Source organism: Lycorma delicatula, chromosome 2 (assembly GCF_047948215.1).
Source record: "Lycorma delicatula isolate Av1 chromosome 2, ASM4794821v1, whole genome shotgun sequence".
Classification (NCBI taxonomy): Eukaryota; Metazoa; Arthropoda; class Insecta; order Hemiptera; family Fulgoridae; genus Lycorma; species Lycorma delicatula.
In genome coordinates, this window is record NC_134456.1 from 2,768,839 (window position 1) to 2,793,539 (window position 24,701).

The 24,701-nt window shown below is 30.0% G+C and overlaps 2 protein-coding genes across 20 annotated transcripts in view; one reads left to right on the forward strand and one right to left on the reverse strand.

Moving 5' to 3' along the window:
- Window positions 1-18,832, reverse strand: part of LOC142320422 (uncharacterized) — a 137,706-nt gene extending 118,874 nt beyond the window's left edge. For 12 of the 19 annotated variants that reach the window (XR_012755380.1, XR_012755383.1, XR_012755382.1 and 9 more), the window contains exon 1: window positions 4,485-4,750. The gene's annotated coding sequence lies outside the window, so the exon portion shown is untranslated. Of the gene's footprint in view, window positions 1-4,484; window positions 4,766-18,475 lie in introns of those variants that run through there. The other 7 variants (XM_075358161.1, XM_075358158.1, XM_075358151.1 and 4 more) reach the window with 2 other exon arrangements.
- A 1,496-nt stretch (window positions 18,833-20,328) lies between these two features.
- The window catches only part of LOC142320421 (heat shock 70 kDa protein 4-like), a 175,450-nt gene continuing 171,077 nt past the window's right edge, over window positions 20,329-24,701 (forward strand). The window contains exon 1 of the mRNA XM_075358145.1: window positions 20,329-20,438. The gene's annotated coding sequence lies outside the window, so the exon portion shown is untranslated. The remainder of the gene's footprint in view (window positions 20,439-24,701) is intronic.

The following is a 24,701-nucleotide window of genomic DNA, read 5'->3' on the forward strand; positions in this document are numbered from 1 at the left end:
TAGTTTAAAATAATAATTGTTTATGTAAGTAATACAATACGATGTGCTCATTTTAGAACTTAAATGAAACATAATTGTAAAATTTCTAATAAAATTGCTATCGATATTTCACTTTTTATTCTTTAATAGACTATTGCAAGCCATATAGAAAAGGTGACATAAAGCAGAAAAATTAACCTTGCAAAACTAATGCCGACTCCAAATATCTGGGATCATTTGCTTAGCAGAAACAAAATATTACAACCTTTATGTATCTGATTTATCAAACTATGAGTCCTGGGGCAGCACCCAGAAAAAATATTATTTTATCCCAGAAATCTCATTTACTTACTAAATCTCATTTACTTAATACTTTGATATTTCATCTATTTAGGTAGACAACAACACATCTTTGGAAAAAAATTAACTACAATACTTTAGTAGTTGAAAAACTAAGCTTTTTTCCCAGTTTAATCCTGTCACTATTAACTAATTTCCATTCAACTGAATTCAAACATGTAATGTTTGAATATGTTTGTATAACAGGAAATTTAATTAAACATAATAATTAAATACTTTACTTACCGATCAAGTTAAACATTTGTACGTTTAAATATGTGAAATGTTTAAATACTTAATTAACACTGATACTATTATTATTAGTAATAGTATTTTAATTAGTTGATATTAATTATCGGTAATAACTGTTACTTCTAGAAACAAATATGTGACTGCCATTTTATTATTAAGATCCCCTATTTATTAAATAATGCAATTATTGCTCACCATCATGTCTAAAAATCACACATCATTGTACTTTAACACTTAAGAGTGCTGTTCCCGTCATTTGACGGAGTTCATATTTACTTATTATTAAGTGTAATACCTCGTCAAAAGACTCGATTCATTCGACCCAAAAAGGTGTAACATGTACTGTTTTTTAAATAATATATATTACAAACCGGTTACATATAACAGGTTTCGTTAGCTGTTCCCTACTATTTTTTATAATACACATACACCGGCAGAATTTAATAGTTAAGCACGTTCTGGCCAGTCCTTTCTATTTCAAAGCGCGTTGTTGTAAATGTAAATGAATAATACTGTACTAGTTCGGTCAGAGAATGGAGTTAATCATTTTAAATAATAAGTCGTGGAGTAATCGTGAGATATTAAAAACGAAAAATAGTTGTATTGTTTTTATGCAAAATGCTAACATTTTACCTAAAGAAAAATCGGTACAAATAAATGGTGTTGGATGTAAGTGACGACCATGAGAGATGGAGGTGTAGTAAAGGCGTGTGTCGAGTTAATGTGCAGTTGCATACTAATTCATGGCAGACTAATATTTGTGTAACTTAACTTATAAAACAGTTGCGGTCAATTAACAGAACTAACTGAAAATATGTCCTAGTTGTAATCATAAACTAATGCATATATGTATTGCCTTTTTTTGGGGGAGAAGGGTTGTGAACAACAGGAAAGATCGTTACTGACTGAACAACAAAACCAAATGAACATATAATTCAAATTCATTTAATTCTGTTTAAATTAGAACAAATAGAAAACATAAATTTAACAAACCGAATAACTTCAAAATATTCAGACACAGCATATGATTGGAAATACTCGCCTACTTTGTTATAATATTAGTAAAATTACAGTAGTATATTCAATGAAATAGAAATTTTTCCCAAGATATAACACGGTCTTTTTTGCTCACACTAAACAGATCCTAAAGCATTTACAATCAGAAAATCTGTTTTATTTAAAATGCAGATAAAATAATCATGAAATGCTAATTCGATAAACAGAAATTTTCTAGTGAGAAATTATGAATTTTTATACGCAAAGTCTGTAATTTATTATTTACAAATTTTTAATCTATCTTATAACGCGATATTTATTTTTATTTTCAAAAAACACACACATATTTTCATTTATTCTATTTTGAATGCAGAAACTTTATAAACATACTTTTCTTTTAAAAATCATCTACTATTATTAAATGAAAATTTATATTTTTAATGATTCAACATGCATTAGCATTTAGAATGGAAAGTTTATTTTAAGTAATTTTGCGCAATAACTAGATCAATTTAATTCTTTTCATACTTTAATATATCATAGGAAATATGCTTAGTATCGGGAGAAGAAAATCTAAATGTTGGAAAGCAGGTTTGGCCAGCAGGTGACATGTGCAATTTTAAAGTCAGCAGCGTGTTATCACAGTAGTCTAACCGATCAGCAACCGGTTCTGTGAATCATCGATACATGCTCAGATTCTAATCCATTCTGTCAAGAAGTTGAGTTAAGGTTAAACTTTTTTGAAGAGAGGTTGGAGATAAATTACCAAGGTATGACAATACTTAATGCATTCATGTAACACTTGGCTGAATTTATTTTTAAATGGAAATATGTCACTATAAAGAGACTATACTACATTTTCTATGCTATTAGTCATTTGAATGATGGATGTCACCTCACCTTACAAAGAATACCATCAGTCATCTTCAATACCAGAATCAGAGTTCGATTCGACTCTAACGACCATTAAGGTTAGTTTATGGTTTATTCCTAACCTTAACCCTAATTTCCCAACACAGAACAGAACAGTAAACTGAACAAATCTCAATAACTCCAAAAACTGATTACTAATCAACTAGAGTACTAACATGGTGTGGACTTACGGGTCACCGCTATCCAAACATGCTTTCGGACATTTAGATCCTAAACATCTTCTACGGTAATATGAAAAAAAACTGAAGTTGATCAATCGCTCAGAATTACCATATTTTACAACAAAAATTTCTTGAATTTAAATAATTTTAGTTATGCAATTTAATACCATCAGTAGTCAAAATAATCATATACATTAAGAAAAAGCAATAATTACAATCGTTTTATGAAACTATCTTTCTTCAACACGTAGAGAACTCCAAAAGCCAGCACTTTCTAGTTTGGACAAACGGTTAATTATTATGGAAAATGCTTATAATTTTATAAGTTATTACATTCATAAAAGACGTGGCATCAGACAAACTATAAAGTGATTCTAATTGTAATGACATTAGAAGTTCACCTGATATATACATACAAAATAGAAAATCTAATGTAATGTTAACTTAAGTGATCAAGAAGATATATAGTAACAATTAAATTTATACCAACCACAAAAAAAGGCAAGCAAATATTTTTAAGTCGGTAAGTGAACCGTAACTAATGTTCAACTAATAGAATTCCTTTTTATTAAAAAAAATGTCCGAGGTGTACTCCTATCTGACTAATAACTAATTTTGAGTTTACAACATAAAGTAAAATAGAAAACATAAATAAATATATAATTTAAATACAATAAAATACACATAAACTTATATTTAAAAAAGAGAGAAAAAAAGTTTTTAATATATCTTAAAATTTATATCTATACTATATTTTTGACAATGATCAAGTAAGCACACATACACAGCATGAAAAAATTAAATTTTATATTCTACGTAGATATAAATAATTGTCTGTTATACTTCTAAACAACCTACCTCTTCATTATCATATATGTAAAAATTAACATGTTAAAGTTGAAGGGCACAATGGTCAACACAAATTCAGGAATATGTAAAATTTGTAGAAGAAACTAGCATGTACTATTAAAATAATTTTCAATGGAATTTTCAAGAATTAAAAATAACAGAAATAAAATACATACTGCTACAAAACATTACGTACAGGTACTGTAGCACAATGTCAGAAAGTAGGCAGGCACACCACTATATAACATGAATTATTCTTACAACAAAATAAGAATGAATTTATCATTTTTTTTTACTCTGGTAAGGTAAAATCATTTCACCATAAAATCATCTATATGTAAATGACATTGCATAAGTTGCAAAAGATAAAAATTATAAATTCTTTAAAAGTTATTGCTTTATAAATGTATTATGCTTTAAGTAATGATTTATAAATTTCTAACAGGGCTTAACAAAATAAAAATAAATAATGAATACACGAGTTGACAACTAATAATACTGAGACGTAAAGAACGCGAAAGCGAAACGAAAAATTCTCAATACACCGGCAGAAACACCAAACACTTAATGTACACGAAGTTTATAATTAACCGAATAAAAGAGAAAACTTTTACTCGATACAACACGTCGCACTAAATTTATAGTGTTAGGCTAGAAAATAAATTTACGTTAGGTCCACACCACTACATTAATTACAATTAAATAATCGAAAAAATAATAATTTAAAACTCAAGTCATACTACAATCCAGGAAAAATAATAAAATTAAAAAAATATATCTATAAAAATATCACTGTCCACGCAGACTAGAACTAGAAATGTATTGCATCCGCCATATTTGTTGTTTACAATTCTTTTATACCGTGCAATAAAATCACTTATTTAATAACTAATTAAAGCAATTATGTCTTATAAAAGTAAACAATATTAAGTAAATTAAATAAAATTGTTAAAACAATTAACGTAACGTACTCACCCACAATAATAACAGTCTAATGTAAAAACAAATACGCAGGGTAGAGCCGAGCGATGAACCGGGTGCCGAATCTCATCACAGTCAAACGTTAAATGTTATAGTAAAACTACAGCTAATAAATATATATTGTAAGATTTTATTTATTAAAATAATACCTTATTTATAAGTAAGTCAATTAGCATTCAATTTGACAGAATTTAAAATGATTTTAGAAAGGCAAGTTTCCATACAACACGCAGCCATCTCGTTACCGCTAACATGATGAAAGTAACAGGTGTAGCATTGCGCACAGTATTCGGCGCGCATGCGTATACGCTCGTCCCAAAATCTCATTTTCTACCGGGTTATTTGAACATATAAGTAAAGGATTTTGCGACAAAAGTTTTTAGTCGTACAAAAATTTTACAAAGTTTTAAATACATGATAATGATTAAACGAGCTAACAATCCAATATTTATTAAATATAATAACATTTTTTTTTTATAATAATCCTTAATAAAAAAAAATATTTTATACAAGTCTATTGATTCTTAAGAGTATTGAAATTGATTGTTAATTAAGATAAAATTCAAAATAATGAATGAATACCTAAACAAACAAACAGGGGACACATCTTATGAAGTGTAACTTCAAAATTTTATAAATAAGATCTGATATTATTTATTTTGGTCGATCTTCAGAATTGATGATTTTTTAGTTTAATTAAAAATATTATCGCAAAACAATTTTTGAAAGAAATTGCTTTTAATAATCTAATATACACGGGAAAATGAGATATTACTTATTTTTTTTTACGGATACGAAAATGAATATTACTTTATAATACTGAAATAAAAATAAAATAAAAAGTTGTTGTTAAGTGAAAAATAATTTTATATTCAATAACGATATTTTTCTAAAGAGTCAAATGAAATGCAAGGGATTTTCTAGGTAAACCATTTTAAACCGCATGCAATAAAGAGAACAATTGTTCTGCATTCAGGTTTGATATCTTAATCCACAAACGATCAAAAGTACGAGTGTTAAGTACAGTTTGCAGCTGTTTCAATCGAGAAGAATTTTTAAACTATTTTTCAACAGTTAAAACAGTGAGTTGAGGTAAGGTAATATGCTTTAAAGCAGGCGAACACTGCTCATCAGGAGTAAAGGTGATGGCTACTTATGCCAGAATCCTAATTGACTTTCTGAGAAGAGTAAAATGGCAACTGTGCAATATTATGCATCTTTGATGGATCATATATACGAGTAAAAAAAATACATTTGATGAAAAAGATGGTTCTTACCAGACTTAGTAATTTAACACTTTCAAACTATTATCCGTTTCCAAATACGAAAAAGTGGCTTGCCGGCAAGAGATTTACAAAAAAATGATGATGTTATTGCCAATATATCTGTCGATTTTGAAGACTGTCATACTATAAGATGGGATCAAAAAACTTACCTTTAATGTAGTAGGTGTGTAGGATATTATTTCAAAGATTGTTAAATAAAATGATTTTCCTAAAAACTGAGTATTTTTGCATGAACTTTATCAATCGCCCCTTGCAATAACCCAAAGTTGTAATATATTTATATACATACTGCTTATAAGAAATAAAACTACTTTGCTTCCTCTAAAAATTATTTTCTTCATTTACTTACCTATTTTAATTTAATTAATGACTCCTTTTATAGAAGTATTTAATAATAATTTTACTTTGTATAAACTTGTACCTAGACAGTAACTACTAATTAACGTGTGGCGTCTGCTAAGTTTTAATTTTCTTTATTACTTAAATATATTTAAATATTAGATTAACATTTTACTTTTTTTTAATATTCTGACAAGTTTTGGATAAATAAATGACGGGTGAAATGAACTAATTAAACTCGATTGAAAATAAACAGTAATTAATTGAAATGGCTGTAATCAATCTTGGATCAAAAAAATCAAAATTTTTAAATGCGCTATATATATTTTTTTTTTTTTTAAGTTACAATCAATAATAAAATTATTAACATACAATAACTTTGATGTTGTGAGATGATTAGCACATGTTCAAGTCAACGTAATTTTTCAAACGATAGTTTGGCGGTTAAAAAAAAAATTCTTAATTTAAAAAGCATAAAAACTTTTAAAAAGTGCATTGAAACCTTTCAATACTACACAAGTTTAACTTATGCCTAATTCTTAATGAAATATTACTGTGTTGTTCGCATGTTGTTTCTCTTCTATATTATACTTCAAAGCTTCACGAATAAATAACGACGACTAAAAATATCGATAATAATTTAAAAAAATATATATATATTTAACATAGCAAGACAAACAGAGTTAATTTTTCAGCGTAGAAATGATGCGCGATTAGATTTTTTTTCATTTAATGTTTTGATGAACCGAAGACGCTAATATTCTGGATAAAAAAAGGCAAAATCAATTCCATTTTTAAAACTAACTTTTCTTTAACTAGAAAAATTATTTTATATATAAGCCTAACAAGTACGCAAATGGACTCGTATTCTACAACCTTATTTCTAATAACCGTAATCATTTCAAGACAAGATACTTTGAATGTCTTGGCCTTTCATCCGGAGGTCCTGGGTTTGAATCCTGATCAGGCGCATTTTAAACGCTGAAAAATTTGTTCGTATTCCACACGCACAAACTTTGAGCTTATGGTGATTTAATCGTAAAAAACCAAATAAACTTCGTTTTAGCAGATGCGATTATACAAAGTTAGCTCTATTACATATTTTGTAGTGCTTAGGGGCAATCCTTTTATAAACAATTTTAAGTATTACTTAATCGATGATTTTATCATTACAACTTCATTATAAGCTTGTTCATTTTTTTAACGTCTAAAATGTTCGTTACCTAATTAAGATCTTTCAGGTACATTCAATCCTATGTTTATGTTGTAGTAAAAAGTTATCTAAATAAGACGGTATAGAAGAATTAAGTTAACAGATTACCGGTTTACATTATTAAGGTGTAAAGATCAACAGTATCTTTAAATAATACACTTTTAATAATAAAAAAATTCTACCGGTTAAAAGTAACAAACTCCTACTTCAATATAAAAAATTACCTAGTAATAAAAAAAAACCAACATTTTTATATTTCATATATTAAACACACACAACACACACACACACACACAAAAGTAGTATAATATTACCGGTTTTGGACCGCACCCCCTTATTTCAAATTAAGAGCACTTTTTTGAAAACACTACCCTCTTATTTCAAAATAAGACCCGGTTTAAAAACCATACTTATTTTAAGCATATCTATTTCTAATTAGAAAGTCTTTACATGGAACTAGCAGTTAATGATGTTAAAGAACAATTTAGATTCGGAGCAACAGTACAAGGTGAAAAGATAAAGATGCTACGATTTGCTGATGATATAGTAATTCTAGCCGAGAGTAAAAAGGATTTAGAAGAAACAATGAACGGCATAGATGAAGTCCTACGCAAGAACTATCGCGTGAAAATAAACAAGAACAAAACAAAAGTAATGAAATGTAGTAGAAATAACAAAGATGGACCGCTGAATGTGAAAATAGGAGGAGAAAAGATTATGGAGGTAGAAGAATTTTGTTATTTGGGAAGTAAAATTACTAAAGATGGACGAAGCAGGAGCGATATAAAATGCCGAATAGCACAAGCTAAACGAGCCTTCAGTAAGAAATATAATTTGTTTACATCAAAAATTAATTTAAATGTCAGGAAAAGATTTTTGAAAGTATATGTTTGGAGTGTCGCTTTATATGGAAGTGAAACTTGGACGATCGGAGTATCTGAGAAGAAAAGATTAGAAGCTTTTGAAATGGGGTGCTATAGGAGAATGTTAAAAATCAGACGGGTGGATAAAGTGACAAATGAAGAGGTATTGCGGCAAATAGATGAAGAAAGAAGCATTTGGGCAAATATAGTTAAAAGAAGAGACAGACTTATAGGCCACATACTAAGGCATCCTGGAATAGTCGCTTTAATATTGGAAGGACAGGTAGAAGGAAACAATTGTGTAGGCAGGCCACGTTTGCAGTATGTAAAACAATTGTTGGGGATGTAGGATGTAGAGGGTATACTGAAATGAAACGACTAGCACTAGATAGGGAATCTTGGAGAGCTGCATCAAACCAGTCAAATGACTGAAGACAAAAAAAAAAAATTAGAAACGTACGACCGCCCCCTTATTTCAAAATAAGAGGTAATACCTTATTTCAAAATAAGTAAACACCTGCTGCAAACACAATTTTAACGGGCTGAAGCCCATTAAAATCGATTTAGCTTAAACAATACTATAATGACCATAAGGTAAAGCGCTAATACAATCTTCCAGTATAAATCTTTTATCATCAAACGGTGAGAGAGCTTTCTTGTTCGCTTCAATTGTAAACACATCACGGTGATAACTTCTGATTAAATTCATGCGCTTAATTTTTTCGACCGTCTTAAATAAACATTCTTTATAATCTTCAAATGAAATACCATTCTCAACTACATTTTTCTTACCACCTTTTGACTTCTTTACGGCCAATTTCTTCTCTCTTTCTTCATCTCCTTCAACAGCAGTCGCGTACACTTTTGATCGAAGACCAATAAATTCTGTCGTAATTTCACCGTTCATTTCAAGGGTGCAGAAAAAGCCTATCCTATTTGAATTCGGCGATGTGAATAATTTTTTACGGGAAACAAGAGAAAATTACAAAATATTTTCGACGAAACGACTCTTATTTAGAATTAACAGCGTTATGGATTATTTTATAGTAGCGCAAACATTTTCGGCGAAAAAAATTAAACGGTTGTTAAAAAGATTTTCGTATATAATAAAAACATGCGGCTTAAAAATATTATTAATGAATCTTTTAGGGAATCGGTGATTCCGGCGATGGAAATTAGAGAGGTTTTACGACAAGAATATTATTTAAAGAAATTTAGAGAAAATAGGAAGAATCCGGGCGCGGTTATTTTGGATCTTTACGAAAAACGAAAATTACGAGAGCATTGCGTAAAAACGGAAAACCAGAGAAAACGGTATACCAAACAACAGTTAAGGATTTACCGGGAAAAACCATCGCAGGTGGTGAGTTGATTTTAAGAACTTTTTGTCTGGAAAATATTGACAGATTAATTACGGACTTGGGCAAAATAAATTACACCGGGAATAGCGGCGTAGGGAAAACTAAAGAAAAATTATTCCGGCCGTTAACAGAAATGTTTTGCGATAATATTATGTTAATAAAAATTTTACCACCAGACAGCACGGACGAAAATAACGACCGATTAGTGAAGAAAAATTTGTGCGGCGTTAACGATTCTTTATTACGTAGCGTTTTCCATAAATATAATTTAGCTAGACGCGAAGTAAAAGCAAAAATGTCGACAAAAATTATAGAAAAAAATATCCAATTTCACCGAGAAAAATACCGGGCGATAATTCCACAGCGATATTACGATCTTTATCCGAAGAAATTTGTCTCTCTGCCGTATAAGATAGAACTAGCAGACGAAAAATTATCCGATATTTTGAGGGATTTACCAGAGATTTTACAACAGCTGGAAAAATACGATATTTTTATGACAGACATCGATATTACCCAGGATTTTACAGGAATTTTTAATAAGAGAAACGGAACAATATTTTAACAGAAAATTTCGACTTTTGTTTTCCTTGTACAGACTACAATGACAGACGCTCGAATATTATTGTACAAAACGATAATACTGTTGGATCGGACTGCTTAACTTGGTCGCACAAGAATATAAGAGAAAAAATCTACAATAAATTTGTATGCAGAATGATATCTCCAGGCGTAAACAAGGATATAGGATACCGCATTGCAAATTTTGTTAATCGTCCAGACAAACGATCAAGAGAAACTTTTACAAGCCCAGCCTCACAGAAACGCGGGATGACGCGCCTGGAAGCTACGTTTTACGTGTATAACAACAATAACGAAGAGGGATTTAGCTTAAAAATACCACGACGAATGTACTAGAAAAGTACAAAAAAATATTTACGAATGCACCGTTCTATTCTGCGTCTGTTACGAAACAACGGGGAAAAATCTGTAGAGTTTTAAAATATACCCGCTGCGTTGTTTATAAAGATTTACTGTATTATCGTTTACGGGCAAATTCTCTTACTAAAAAACTAATCGGATACAAGATAAAACTCGATAAAGACAAGCAAAAAAGAAAAAAAATTAATACGTTACATTTTAAACGGATTTAGCTTTAATATGCTGCCGATAAATTTGTTGGAAACGGAAGAGAAAAACAACAAATTAAATATTTTCTACTCCGCTTACGTAAAAATAGGAGAAACTTTTTTTTCCGGTTATAATTTTCTATTTAGCGCAAAATGTGTTAATTTAAATACCGGACAAACGGGCTTAATACAAGATATTGTAAACCACGATTTCCAGAGAAACAATCGTCCCTTAAAAACAACTTAAATTTCTACAACATCCAGCAAATCGTGCCGACTACAGGTTGTCTTGTTTACGGCGTAAAATTGTTGGAGGAATTATCCAAGAAACAAGAAAGAATTGCGAACAAGCTGAAAAATCTCTAGATATCGCCAGCGCATTAGAAGTATTGAAAATAAAGAATAACGAGCAAAAATATAGCGCTGAATTTTATAAAAATTTACACAAAGGTAACCGGATCGAATTACCTGTAAATTCTAGCGTAGAAGTGTTTGGTTTTATAGTAATAACAACAGAGAAATTCCCTATTGTTGCGATTTACTGTAGAAAGCTAGGAGAAAAAACTTTAGAATTTACTGTTAAGGGACAATTTAAGCGTAGATTAATAGAATTTAATAAAATCGCAAAACAAGAGGGATTTATACAGATGTCTTATAAAAACAATTATTTCCACTACCGGCCTAAAGAAACACCGTTTTTCAAAATACAATCTAAAGAACATATGTGTACCACAAAGGTTTTAAGTACGTGGATATTTCTGTTACTAGTCCCTTCGAAAGCTTAACGATCGAGGAAAAAGAAAATATACAGAAAAAAGGAGAGAAAGTAAAAATATCTAAAGAAATAGTAGAAAAAATGCTGTGCAGACGTTTTACTTAAGCGCTAATTTTACTGTATCTAAATGTAAAAAATAGAGGATTTAGAAGAGGGCGTTTATACTATTAATTCTATAACAACAGATTTTAGAGAAAAAACACGTTATGCCTTTACTTTAAAAGAGAAAGGGACCGTAGAATACGTTTCCAATTCCTTTATGGAGAAAGAACCAGACTTTAATTTTAGGTTTAAAATAAAAGCAGATATACTAAAACGTGGAGAAAACAGGGAAAAAATCGTGTTATTTTCGTCTTGCGATGAAAATCTAATCGAAAATTATTTTTAAGAGAAGTTCTTTTAAAAATAACTTCTACAGGAAACCACCAGCGGTGTCCTTTGTGCCACTTACATTCGCACAAAACAGTTCATTTATATCTATTTAAAAAGCGATCGGTTAATTACGTATTTCCACCTTTTGCTTGCATACCTCGCATTTAATCCATCCCCAGAAACAATGTAAAAAAAGTAAGGTGATCTAGGTAGCGTCCACTTCATTTACCGGTAAATTTTTTATCTAAGAATCGTCTTGGTGTATCACGAATGAATTAAGACGATTCTTAGATGAAATATTTACCGGTAAACGGATTGAACGTAGCCGTGAATATGTTGTTGTTCCGTCAAGTCGATCGATTTCAGTTCGTTTTATCGATGAGAAATTTTCAAGGGCTTTATGTTTAAAACGTGTTTAAAAATTCCGGATAATATCTACTTTTTGTTTTAATATGAAAGGGCCTATTAACCGGTTGTCGATCGTGCCGCACCAAACGTTGTCCGAAAGCGGTCCCTGGAAATTTAATTCGACTACAGGATGCGGGTTTTCTTCAGAACACAGATAAGTATTCGGTACGTTGTTTACGCCATTAAGAGGAAAAGTAGCTTCGTCCGAAAATAGAATAAATGGAATTAAGCGGTAATAATTATTAACCCGCCGATAAAATTGCAGTCGTCTGGTATTGTCACCGAGCCGGAAGGGTTGAACTTTTTGTACATAACGAGTCATAATGCCGTAACGACTTCCATACACGATTTTGAGGAATATTACGTCGTGTAGAAATTCTTGGCGTGCTCGTAGTAGGATTAAGCTGTTAGCCGGTTTTAGCACCTGATGAATGTTTTCTGTTGCATCGCTGTTTATCGGTTGACGTTCAGATGAAACATGTGCTCTGGGAAGTGTTATTTTCACGAAGATTATTAAAAATTCTTCTAAAATACTTTACTAACCGTCCAGGATACCTACGTCGGTATTCTTCCGCCGAAGCCGGACCATTTCTATCGCAAAAAGCCGTACACAAAAATCATATCGGAATATTCTACGTGACTGAAGAGACGCCGTATTTTTTCAAAACAAAAAATTCCAAACAGAATTTCACTTGTTTAAATTCAATATCGATTGGAAAAATGTAGGTACAGTTTAGAGTACAATAAACAAAAATACTACATAATATGATTTTCAAAAATAATTTAACGTAATCAAAATTTTGTCAAAAACAACTAAATCGCTAGGAATTTAAGAAATAAGAAAAATTATATATATATATATATATATATATATATACATGTGTGTGTGTGTGTGTGTGTGTGTGTGTGCATGTCAGAATATCGTATTTAGCGTATGTAAGCACTATTCCGGTTTGTATTACTGGATTAGTTCAGGGAAATGTACCGATTGCTAGGCAGGGGGTCGCAATTATCATTATCGAACAAACAGTTGTGTACAACAATCCTAAATCCAATTTGGAATGGTAAAATCCTGCTGTGAGGTACTACAAGTGAGAGTAACGTTGACATCGTTCAGCGATATCGGAATAAATTACTGAGAATTATAACAGAGGCTCCGTGGTTTACAAGAAACTCTAAGATACAGGGTTATCTGAGAGTTCGGATGGTTCGAGAGGAAATAAAACGATTCATTAACACTGAACATCATACGAGCTAATTCGCAGTTCGAGTAATAGCGACAAAATTCGACATTTAAAAAGACTGCATTTATTGGAGTCGTAAGGTTCTTCGAAATTTGGATTAATCTACTACACTAGGTCGTTATACTTTGTCAAAATATCTCGTTTTGTTTCGCCGTTTCATTTTGTTTTCATCATTTATTATTTTTTTTAATTTCCTTGTACGAAGTAAAGGATCGCGAAAAATGTTCGGTTTTCAGATCTCAATAGAAATATGCATTTTGACCATCCGCGAATCCATTTTGACTAGTTTCGGCGTGACGTCTGTGCAAACGTATGTACCTTTTTTTTTTTAAAGAGGTGAAGGACCCCGTTTACGGGCGCCTAAGCAATGTCGGCCAGTTATAACAAAGGGCGTATGTATACCTGCGCAGTACCGACTAAACCTCCATCCCTGGCTTCCCCCTTCCTGGGACTGCTTACGTATGTACCTCGCATATCTCAAAAGGTTAGCTATAGGATGTTGAAATTTTTAATTTAGGATTGTTGTAACATCTAGTTGTGCAACGTCCCTTTTGATTGCGATCGACCGAATCAAAAACGTCCAAAAAAGCACAAAATTCCCAAAACCGCAGGTCTCAGTGAGACCCTTTCGGCGATATATCATAAGCGGTACTTATTTTCACCGGTTCCAGAGTTATAGCCAAACAAAATGTTCATCGATGAATTATTGGGATGTTACAAGAGGAAGGCGCATCGGTTCGAATCGGACTTCATCTCCTTTTCCATTTTTTAACATGTTTTTTTAAAAATTTAATTAAACATATTAATTTATTAATAATTATTAACCCGTGATTGTAAAAAGAATTTTACAATAAATAATTATTCGATAAAAAATAAAATAAAATTCTATGTACTTTTAAAAATGTGTATATATAATAGAGATGGTGAAACATCTGATTATTTAATAATAACTGAAAATTATAATTTATCTTGTATTTTTATAAATCATCTACAGTTATTAAGAAATGGTCTGCGACCGAAAAAAAAAATATTTTAATGAAAAAAACAGAGAAAAGATTAAAGAAATAATTATGTTGATTTTTTAATAATTCAAATGGAGTGAATATATCTTTAAAGAAATGTTATTCTATTTATTAGAAAGAATACGACTGATTTAGTACATTAACAAAAAGCAACTGCAGACTAGAGTAGTATAAAACATTATCGTTAAAAAAAAAGCGATACCGCAAGAAAACTAAAAGACATAAATCATCTCTCTTATAAGAGAAAATGACAACTGTCTAGTAAAAAAAAAACTCGAGGGTGATGTTTTGTGTCTCATGTACGTGTTCATCCGTTTTAATGTGTGTATATATATATATATATATATATATACATACTGCAGAGAGAGAGAAAGATATAATAAGTGAGTAAGCATGCTCTGTAATATAAACGATTTATTATAACTAACTAACAAATCTCTTCATATTCTCTCTTTTGGTTTTTGTAACTGTGATGTAAGTGTGCGTCCATTATGTTTCATTACATACACACACACACTCACGCATAGGCAAAGCAAATAAAATGTTTCGACTGCAGAATTAAAGGAAAGAACTATTATAATATATTAACGTAAAATTATCTGGTTTACATTTTGGAATAAATATTTCATTGTCGTATTTTAAAATAATTACAAGAAAAATATTTTTAAAATGGTATTTTTTATTTAATAAAAGTTTTACAACAAAAAGAGGAATTTCTAACAAAATTTGACGATTCAAAAACAAAATGTTAAATTTTTCCGAACAAAACCTATTCGTATTCGATTTATTCAGTGATAAAAAGATTACTTATTTAAAGACCTTCTGGCGGTGTTTAAAATCTGTATACATAGTTATGTATCATAAATATACGTAATTCAAAGCGGTATTTATGATAAAATAAAAATACTTACACAAATGAGTTATGAGGAGGGCTTCTAACAAATAAATTATTATCCACATCTCTTTATGGAATATTCTATTACGTTGAAGTTATAATCACAACTATTCTTCGTACAAGCCTATTTCCCTCTATCTTTCTCTTTTTCTCTCTCTCGATCTCTCTCACTGTCTCTCTCTCTCTCTCTCTCTGTGCGCGCGTGTAAAATTCATAAATCTAATGGTTGATAAATTCATTTATATAATGGTATCTCACATGACACGACTCACAAGTCGCTTCTGAAAACAACGCAGCCAACTTAAGAATAACAAGTTCTCATGCTAGGCTTATAAGGAAAAGTGAAGACTGGAAATAAGTGGTTTCACTTCCCCTTATTTACCGAACCGACTATACGATTGCAAATCGACATAAGAAGCCCACCAATATGCAGATAATATTCATCCGTGTAAAAGCTTCATATAGTGAACATTATTACTTTCAGAGAAAACAGTTCTGACCGTTACATTTAGTATCTGAGGTATTTTAGATGTATTGCAACTACAGTAAAATCTGGGGCAGATATAACAGCAAATTAATGTGGCCGTTGTAAAACAAGGCGATGTAATATTGCTGTTTTAAACCGATTTTACCTATTTATTTAAAAAATGCTCGCCAGACTGGGATATATTGTTAATGGAACTCGACAACAGAATAATACCGGTCACTTTTGAGGAGTCATCGGACGATAAAATGTAACCGATTCAGCAAAATAACATCCGAGTGTTAATATTTTATATTCATAGAAATACACATTTTTGTAATTTTTTCCCGAGCTGTTAGTGAATAAATACTGAAGTAAAAAAAATAAATAAATAAACATCCATAGTTGTAATACCGTTTAAATTGTCTCACTCCCCTTTCACTAGTATTGCATACTAATACACTCTCTCTCGCCGCTAGATTATTTTCTCTCCTCTCTCTCACTCTCTCTCTCTCTCTGTGTGTCTCTTACATAGCCAAGCACGATTTGTAGTATCAGGTAATAAAAAAAACTATTAGATAATTTAAGTAAAAATAAAAAAAAAAAAATGTATTTATAATCCGTACTTAATAAATTTATATTCATACGAACAATGACCACGCTTTACTCCTAAAAAAATGAATATACGATTACGTTACCGCTCGGATCACCGTGCTACAAAAAATTAAATGATACAATTACTATAACACTTAGTTATTTTACTAATCCGATTCTCAATTACCCGGACTTCCGTGTTTAATTTATCCGTAAAATATGCATAGTTTTATTGTGCAATTCGATTGTTATATGAATTAATTATGAATAAAAGCTAAACAAAAATTTCCTTCGTTGGAAAACGGAAGAAATAAATCTATTCAAAATAAATATATTCTACGATTGACTTATATCAAAATCTCGATTATCCGACCTCTATTCTCAAAAACTTACATCAAGTAATTCAAAATGTATAATTATAGATAGCATATAATCTGCTGAACCCGATGGTAGATAACGAATTTTGAGAATAGCAACCCGCCTTATCTTTCTCTTCCGTTACTGAAGAAGAGACTAATTACAATTGAATCGTTGCGACTGTCATTAAGGAAGGAAATATATTTACGGATTCTAACCTGCAACTTTTGGATTAGGCAATAAATGCTCTACTGTTCTACCGCTGAGCTATCTTCACAAAATTTCTCCCAATCACTCTCTCTTTCTCTCTCTCTCTCTCTCGCATATACATATATATATATATCACGCACGTAGCTAGCGAGGAGCTGAGGAGGCTATAGCCACCGCCGAAATTGTCGGGCGTTGGGGGCTGCAGCTCCCATCGCCCGACAATTATTAAACTTTATCATTCAGGGGTTAAATCTAGTAATTTGGGTACAAAAAAAATGTTTAGCATTTTACATTTAAGTAATGTACAACATCTCAAAAGTATTTTCACAAAATTTGAGATAAATCGACATATAATCATCTGCCTTGTCATTAATTCCCTCCTATATACCTTATTATATTATATTCTATATACCTATTTATTTTTTATACTCGTTCTGAAGATTATTTCGATTGGAATTATTGAAAAGATCGTTGTCGATAACAATTTTTATTGTTAATTACAATATTCGATTTTTTTAAATTTCTGCTTTAAATTAAAATAAAAAATATTTAGTAAAAAAAAAAAAAAATATAAAACCGCGCACCACGAATGTAATTTTATATAAATGTGCAATCGTCACGTTTACGTGCGCGGTTGTAATTATATATATTAATTGAATATTAGGTAAAATTAAATAATTGAAAGCCTCATTCATCATTACCCTTTTATGTACCGTTAGCTATGTTCTTTAGCTGACACGTACAAGTGAATTTGAAAAGTTGTATTCGTTTATTACGTTGTTCAATTGTAAGTTATCACGGTTAATAAAAAATAAAAATGAAAATAAAAATCAGAACAAAACTTTTGGCTAAATTTTTGTCGAAAAAAGTTAATAATAAGTCTGACCATCTAACATAAAACCGACCTTCTGCTTTGATCTGCAGAACATAATGAAGGTTTCAAGAAAAGTGAGAAAATATTTGTAAAGTATTTCATACTAAACAACAAAGGCAATTTATCTTTCTAAAATAGATAGCTAATTTATTAATCACCAAATGTAGACACAGGCAAAAGGTTTTGTTATTAACAGAAATCTAAACAAAAAACAGAACTTCAAAGAAAAAAACTAGAATATTGATACCCGAAATAATTAATAAGTGGATCACTTCAAATAGAAATACGTAAATAAAACGTTTAGTCTACAAAAGATTCAGCAAAACCCCTGTTCTAGTGTATCGGAACTTACTTGAAAGCAAATTATTTTAGTTACATATTTTTATAAACTACTTAATTTTAATTAAAATAACAAGAATAAAAATATATTTGACTAACCTAAAAATAATGATTTTTGCCAAAACAAAATGTCCAAATGTAAAACGTTTACTTCATTACATTCCCATAAGTAAACCAATAATCACATTATTTGTGTACCATTTTTCTTATTACAAAATATTATTATTTGAAAGAACTTACCTAGTTTACACGTAGAATTATTTTCTAAACGGTTTTCTAGCTTCACGTAAAATACATCTAATACGATAAATACAAATAATAAAAATTTGATACGATTTTTAAAACAATAACACACCTACAGAAAAGAAATAAAGCATCATTTACTGTATGACAACGTTATTCGTTAACAACACTTTTAATAGATTAATAAATTATCAGAAAAAAAATGTAAGCTAATATTATTATTATGTAAGATTGTTTATTTTTTCTCCATCGCTGAATGTAATGGAAGCAGCTAATATTATAAACTAATAAAATTTTTCATCAACTTAACACACATTTTGACATACGCAGTTTGATGAATTTCGACACAACTAAGAGAACGAGAGTCAAACGAGGTGGGAGAGTCTCTGCACTCTCCCCCACTCTTAATATACGGAGAATATTAATCTTAATAAGAAATAGATCAACATTAGTAACTACACAGGTGCTATATTGCTATGTTGCCAATTATCCTGAATTTTCCTTCCCCCCTCGCCCTTTGGCTGCTAATTTCGGCATCAGGTAATTTACTCCGTTGTGTTTTCTACTTATAACACATTTGCGTAGAATAAACGTTCCAAGCAATAACCGTTAAGGAAATGAAAAAAAAAAAAAATTTAATTTTTACGGTAAAATTTTTTTATTTATTTTTTTAATTTTATTAACGAATCAGCATATTATAATTTTACTATTATTTATAAAAAAAAAAAAAAATTCCTAAAATATTTGAAATCGATGTTATATTCTCCATTTGACAGTACTATTAATGAACTTTATGATATTTCTCGTTTTATGTAGTAGTGTTAATAAAAAAATCATACTTAATAACTTTTTTATTTTTACGTTGTATAATACAGTTAGTAAAATAATCACTGATTTTATACAACCGACCTCTGCTTAACCGGACTTACATATTTTATTTATCCGTAAAATTTACATAAATTATTGCTTGTTATAGTATTCGAATTATTTGAGAGATTTTCGTGTTAGAAGATTAAGAGATTAAATATAATCTGAGATTACTGTTTATTAAAACGTCGATTATTCGGACCTCCATATCTCAAACATTATGTGACAAAAGCGGTGACAAATCTAAGAGAAAAATAATCGCTTGTTGAACCATTTATAAACAAAATTTACATTAGAAAAATTGAACTTTGTAACGATCAACTCGAGTCTAAATTTACTTATTTTTTTATAAGGACTAGCGTGCAATTAGTAACATCTCTAAGTGTTATTGTGCTTATTTGTATTACAAATGTGCTGGGCTGTACTGTGAAATACGGTAGTCGACTTGATATGAGGTAAATTTGGAAATAATCGTTTTATATCGTAATCCCCATGTATTAAAAAAATATTCATTAATATTTTTTTATCATATGTATTAAAAGAAATGATCCTGTTGTGTTTTTCTGATTGGTTATTCAAGAGGATACGGTCTAATTGTGTTGCAACTATTAAGTATGCGTAAATTAGTGTAAATTATTTAAGTAAATTGAATACTAGTAAAAAGAAATAATTGAAAACCTTACTACCGTTTGGATTCCTTGGTTACGTTCCTTTGTTAACGTGTATATACGTTTTAAAATTTGGTTTCAATTATTTTTTATGAATATAAGTTATCAAATGTTTAAAAAAATTAATATTAAACTGTCGGTCGGTGGCTTGTTCTGAGAGAAGTGCATTGTGGGAAGAACAGTTTAGATGGAGTGGTTATTTTCACAATTTAGTTCTGGCGGTTGAAGAAATTAGTTGATGATGGGAAGGTTGTAGGGGTGGGGAGAGACTTGAATTACGTGCGTGCTGAGAATGAACCGTATGGATCCAGCGGCCATCTTGGGTTGATTGCATAGCCGTTCAGATTCTCATGTCTGTGGTCAGACTTAACTATTAATATTATATCTTATACGTTTATTTTAGATAACCCTCGTTGTTGGTCGAGGTAAGCATTTTTTATATATAGTATTTTAATGTAGATTAAAATAAGGGTCATTATTTTTGTTTGGCTATTGTATCCGAACTTATCACGTAGTGAATTTTAAAATACAATTTGCACTCCTATTTTTACAATATAAATTAACTATTTCGTATACGCAACCGTTTCTGACTTTGTTTTCTATTTATAATACCGGCGAAATAATATCTCAAAAATAAACAAACAGAAACAAATTACGCGACTGGTTATAAATTTTAGGCTAATCGAGCAATAAAATAATTAACCGAGGAAATAAAATTATTTCACGATCTAAACGTACTGAACTTAGTTATTAAAATTAATATGAAGCAGCAAATTTATTATGTACCTTACTGAGGTATTACACCAAAACAGGTTAGAGTAGTTAACATATTTTGGTCCTCTGACCAGGGATATATTGAAGGTTCTACAATTCAATACTTAATTCATAATTAATACCAGGGAAAGGATAGTGGTAGTATTGCAACAATTCATAACAAAAGCAATTGCTATACAAAGAGGGTACTTTCATTAACTTCATTAACTTAATTTAATTGTGGAATAATTTCTTCAGCTATCTAAAATTGTTTAAACTGGGATAGTGAGCACAATCATGTTTTTGGTATTTTAAGGTAGTTGAAACAAGTTTTACAAATTCCATTGGTTTCAAGATATTATGGAGATTTTAATGTCTTCTATTCATTAACAATAAACAGAAATTAAATTTACAAATACCTTTTTATGATGAAATATTATTTTTATTATCAAATATTAATGTAAGGTTTTTATTGAATTGACCATTTTGTTTCAATTAATCATTTGCAACCGGTTATGAAGAATGATAGAAACATCAAAGAAAATAATTTCATCAATATTGGTCTGCTTATTTATTTAGAAAACAATAAAGAAAAAACATTCTTTGGAAATTCAATATGGGCAAAGAACAGTTAATAATGAATTAAGTTTATAAGGTCAACAATTAAGTATAAACCTGATCTACTATTCATTTATACACCAGTATGCCAAATAATTTATTAAAAGTTGAATATCATTCATTTTATGGGTTACAGAGCGATGACCTAACAACGAATATTATAATGCATATAAGAGTTTGGTACTTAAACGTATTAACGCCACCGCAGCTACAGCTGCTGTTTAGGTTATCTTGACTTTGTGTACTGACAAATCGTACGTATATCAAAATAACCTAACTAAATATAACCTTCGCTCGCCAACCTCTTGTAATTAACATTAGATATGCATAATATATACAACTTATTAATAATATAACCTTAATGTTATAGCACCGAAATTCAATTAATGTTAATCCACCGAAATCCAATTGACTACTTTGTTTTTAAATAAAGCTGTGGCATAGGTGGTGTAGGTTATATTTAGTTAGGTTATTTTGATATACGTATGATTTGCCAGTACACGAAGTCAACATAACCTAAAGCAGCTGTAGCTGCGATGGCGTTAATACGTAAGTACCAAGATTTTTGACAGGTTATTTTCAGTGTTCAATAAAGATCTCAAATGACTATGAAAAGGTAAAGTAAAGAGATGTTCACATCAATCTAGGATTTAAAATATGAAATAGGTGCTGTGTTGCAAGACATTGTTGCAACACAGCTTGAATTGAAATTCTATTTCAAATGGAGTATCTTCTATTAGATTAAGTTAAAACAAAGAAAGCAGTTTATTTAAATTTATCAATTATATCTGTTCATCTATTAAGCAGTGTAAATTTAATTGCAGTTTGATCATAAGCAATTTCTTAATGATACATCATTTGCTGTTATTAGAAATTATGATATGCTTCATAGATTTCTTAATGTGGATTCTAGTTATGACATGTATTATAAATTTGACATTATAATTAATAATTTGTGACTAATTATAATTTATAAAATTAATTTATAATTTTTGACATTATTAATGATTAAGTTTTATTAGTATCGTGTCAAAGATTTATTGATTATATTAACAGGACATCACATAATTGTAGATTTTAGATTAGAGTGATCAAACAATCTTTAATAGTACAGAGATGATCTGATTATAATTGAATGTTATTTTGGTAAATTTGGAAGTTTGCTAGGTACTTTCAATAATGAATCTTTTGATTTCTTATTTATAAATAATACTGTGATTCAGTCTGTGAAATTTTGAAATTCTTCTTGGCATGCAGGTGTTTAAAATCCTGATCAATTTTTGTCATGCTTTTTGTGTTTCACTACTAAGGCTTATCTCAAGCTTTGTCTTTCTAACAAAGCTATCCATCTGGAATTACTATCTGATTTTACTTCAGTTATTTATTGCAACCTTTAAATTGATTCATATCAATTAGCAGTATACCTACTCAAGTCTTTTCTCACAACAGTTCTGACAAAATTTATTGTTCATAATATAATTATTGATCATTATCATTGAAACTGTTTGTATACAGCTATTCCAGCTGCGGTGTAATACGTTGGTTGTGGTAATAGCATACACTAATTGCCAGATAAATTATGGATAATTTACTTAATTCACTTACACATAAGAATGTATAAGAATAGTAGAATAATCTTTGTAATAATGTACATAATAAATATATTCTTGCACACTTGTACCTACAATCTATAACATGATGCAGGAGGTGTATCCGTGACGTAGTTTATGATACAGGAGTTGTGTCCAATGGTCTGAATAACCATGATGTCATTGGATAGAAAGTGTAAATAATGACTAATTGCACATTTAGTGACTTATTGCATGTTACATGCAATCACAATTTAAAACACATTAACAGAACAAATAAATTACAATAATAAATATATTAACTAAATTATTTTAATATTCTCAATCGGTAACATGTCTGGGTCCCTATGATCTGTAGAAACAGCAGAAATGGGAAGAGAATTAGACAGGCTTAAACCTGCGTTTAATTGTTTGTCCTACAACACAACATAGATATTTCACGCTTTTAATTGTGCTCTCCCGTAAGCCACCAAAATGGGCCGACAAGGGTGGAATGAATGACCAAGATATGTTTTGTTTGGATGAAAAGATGAATGTTTGATTTTAGATTTTCTGAATTTAAATAGGTCTTACAAAATATTCTTGGCAGAACGGATGGACCATTATCGGAAAAGATTTTGGTAGGAATACCTCTTTGTCTATGAATGACTAGTCAAATCAGTGAAAGAAGACAGAATGGATGGAAACTTACTACTCAAAGAGAAATGATTTTACTTTGTTTTCATTTGATATTTGAATTCTATATATGTTATAATTCTAAGTGCAAAATGTTAATCTGGAGATTCACACCACAAAATGAGTGTATGAATGGAGTATCATTAAGAGAAATCAATTAGTTTTTACCTTGCATAAAGGCTTAATATTCCCCTTTAAGATTAGAATTGTTGCAATATATATATATCTAGCCGGAGTTGGCAAAATAAGATTTAAATAAAATCGGGCTCAGATTAAAATATAAGTATAAACAAATTAGTTAATATATTATTTATGCCTGAAATAGGTAAATCTTTATAGAGTTGAAGTCCCGATTTGTGAGCAAACATATGTGCAAAAGTTTGACTGCCTGAGTCAAACAAGACTACACATATGAGAACTTAAAATCAGTTTTATCGGTATGAACGAGTGTGTTGTCTTTTAGTCTCTTCATTCATCGGATAAATTAAAAAATTTACAGCATTTTTTAAACTGATGATCAAGCTTTCAAAATTGATTCTTGTTCCAATATTGAATTGTAGTACTTATAAGATTTTCCAGGATGTGTCTGTCATCTGGTCTCAAATTCTAGGAACTCTTGAAAATTTGGACAGCTCTTATTTGATAATCTTTCCTTCCATAGTCTGCCAGAATTATAAACTATCTTTGAGGTTAGAAATTGAATTACAATGAATTCCAATTTAACCGTTAGTTTCATTGCTTCAAATGAGTTGACAAATGAAGAAATGCGATTCTCTTTTCATTGTTGTATGTTATCAATAAGTTGTGATTTTATAATTCTCATTTGTTAATTGGAAGATTTTTAGCAACGGCTAAAGCTTTCATCTCTTAGCAACAATTATAAATTATGTAATTTTTGAATGTTTTTAATGTTTTTGAGTGTGGATTAAGTCATTAAATATTAAGAATATCGTGTTTAAACAACGGTAAATTGATTTATAGAATGTTATTACTTAAATGAATGTTACTTAAATGTTGCTGTACATCCTATGTCGCATAGATTTCCTTAACTTG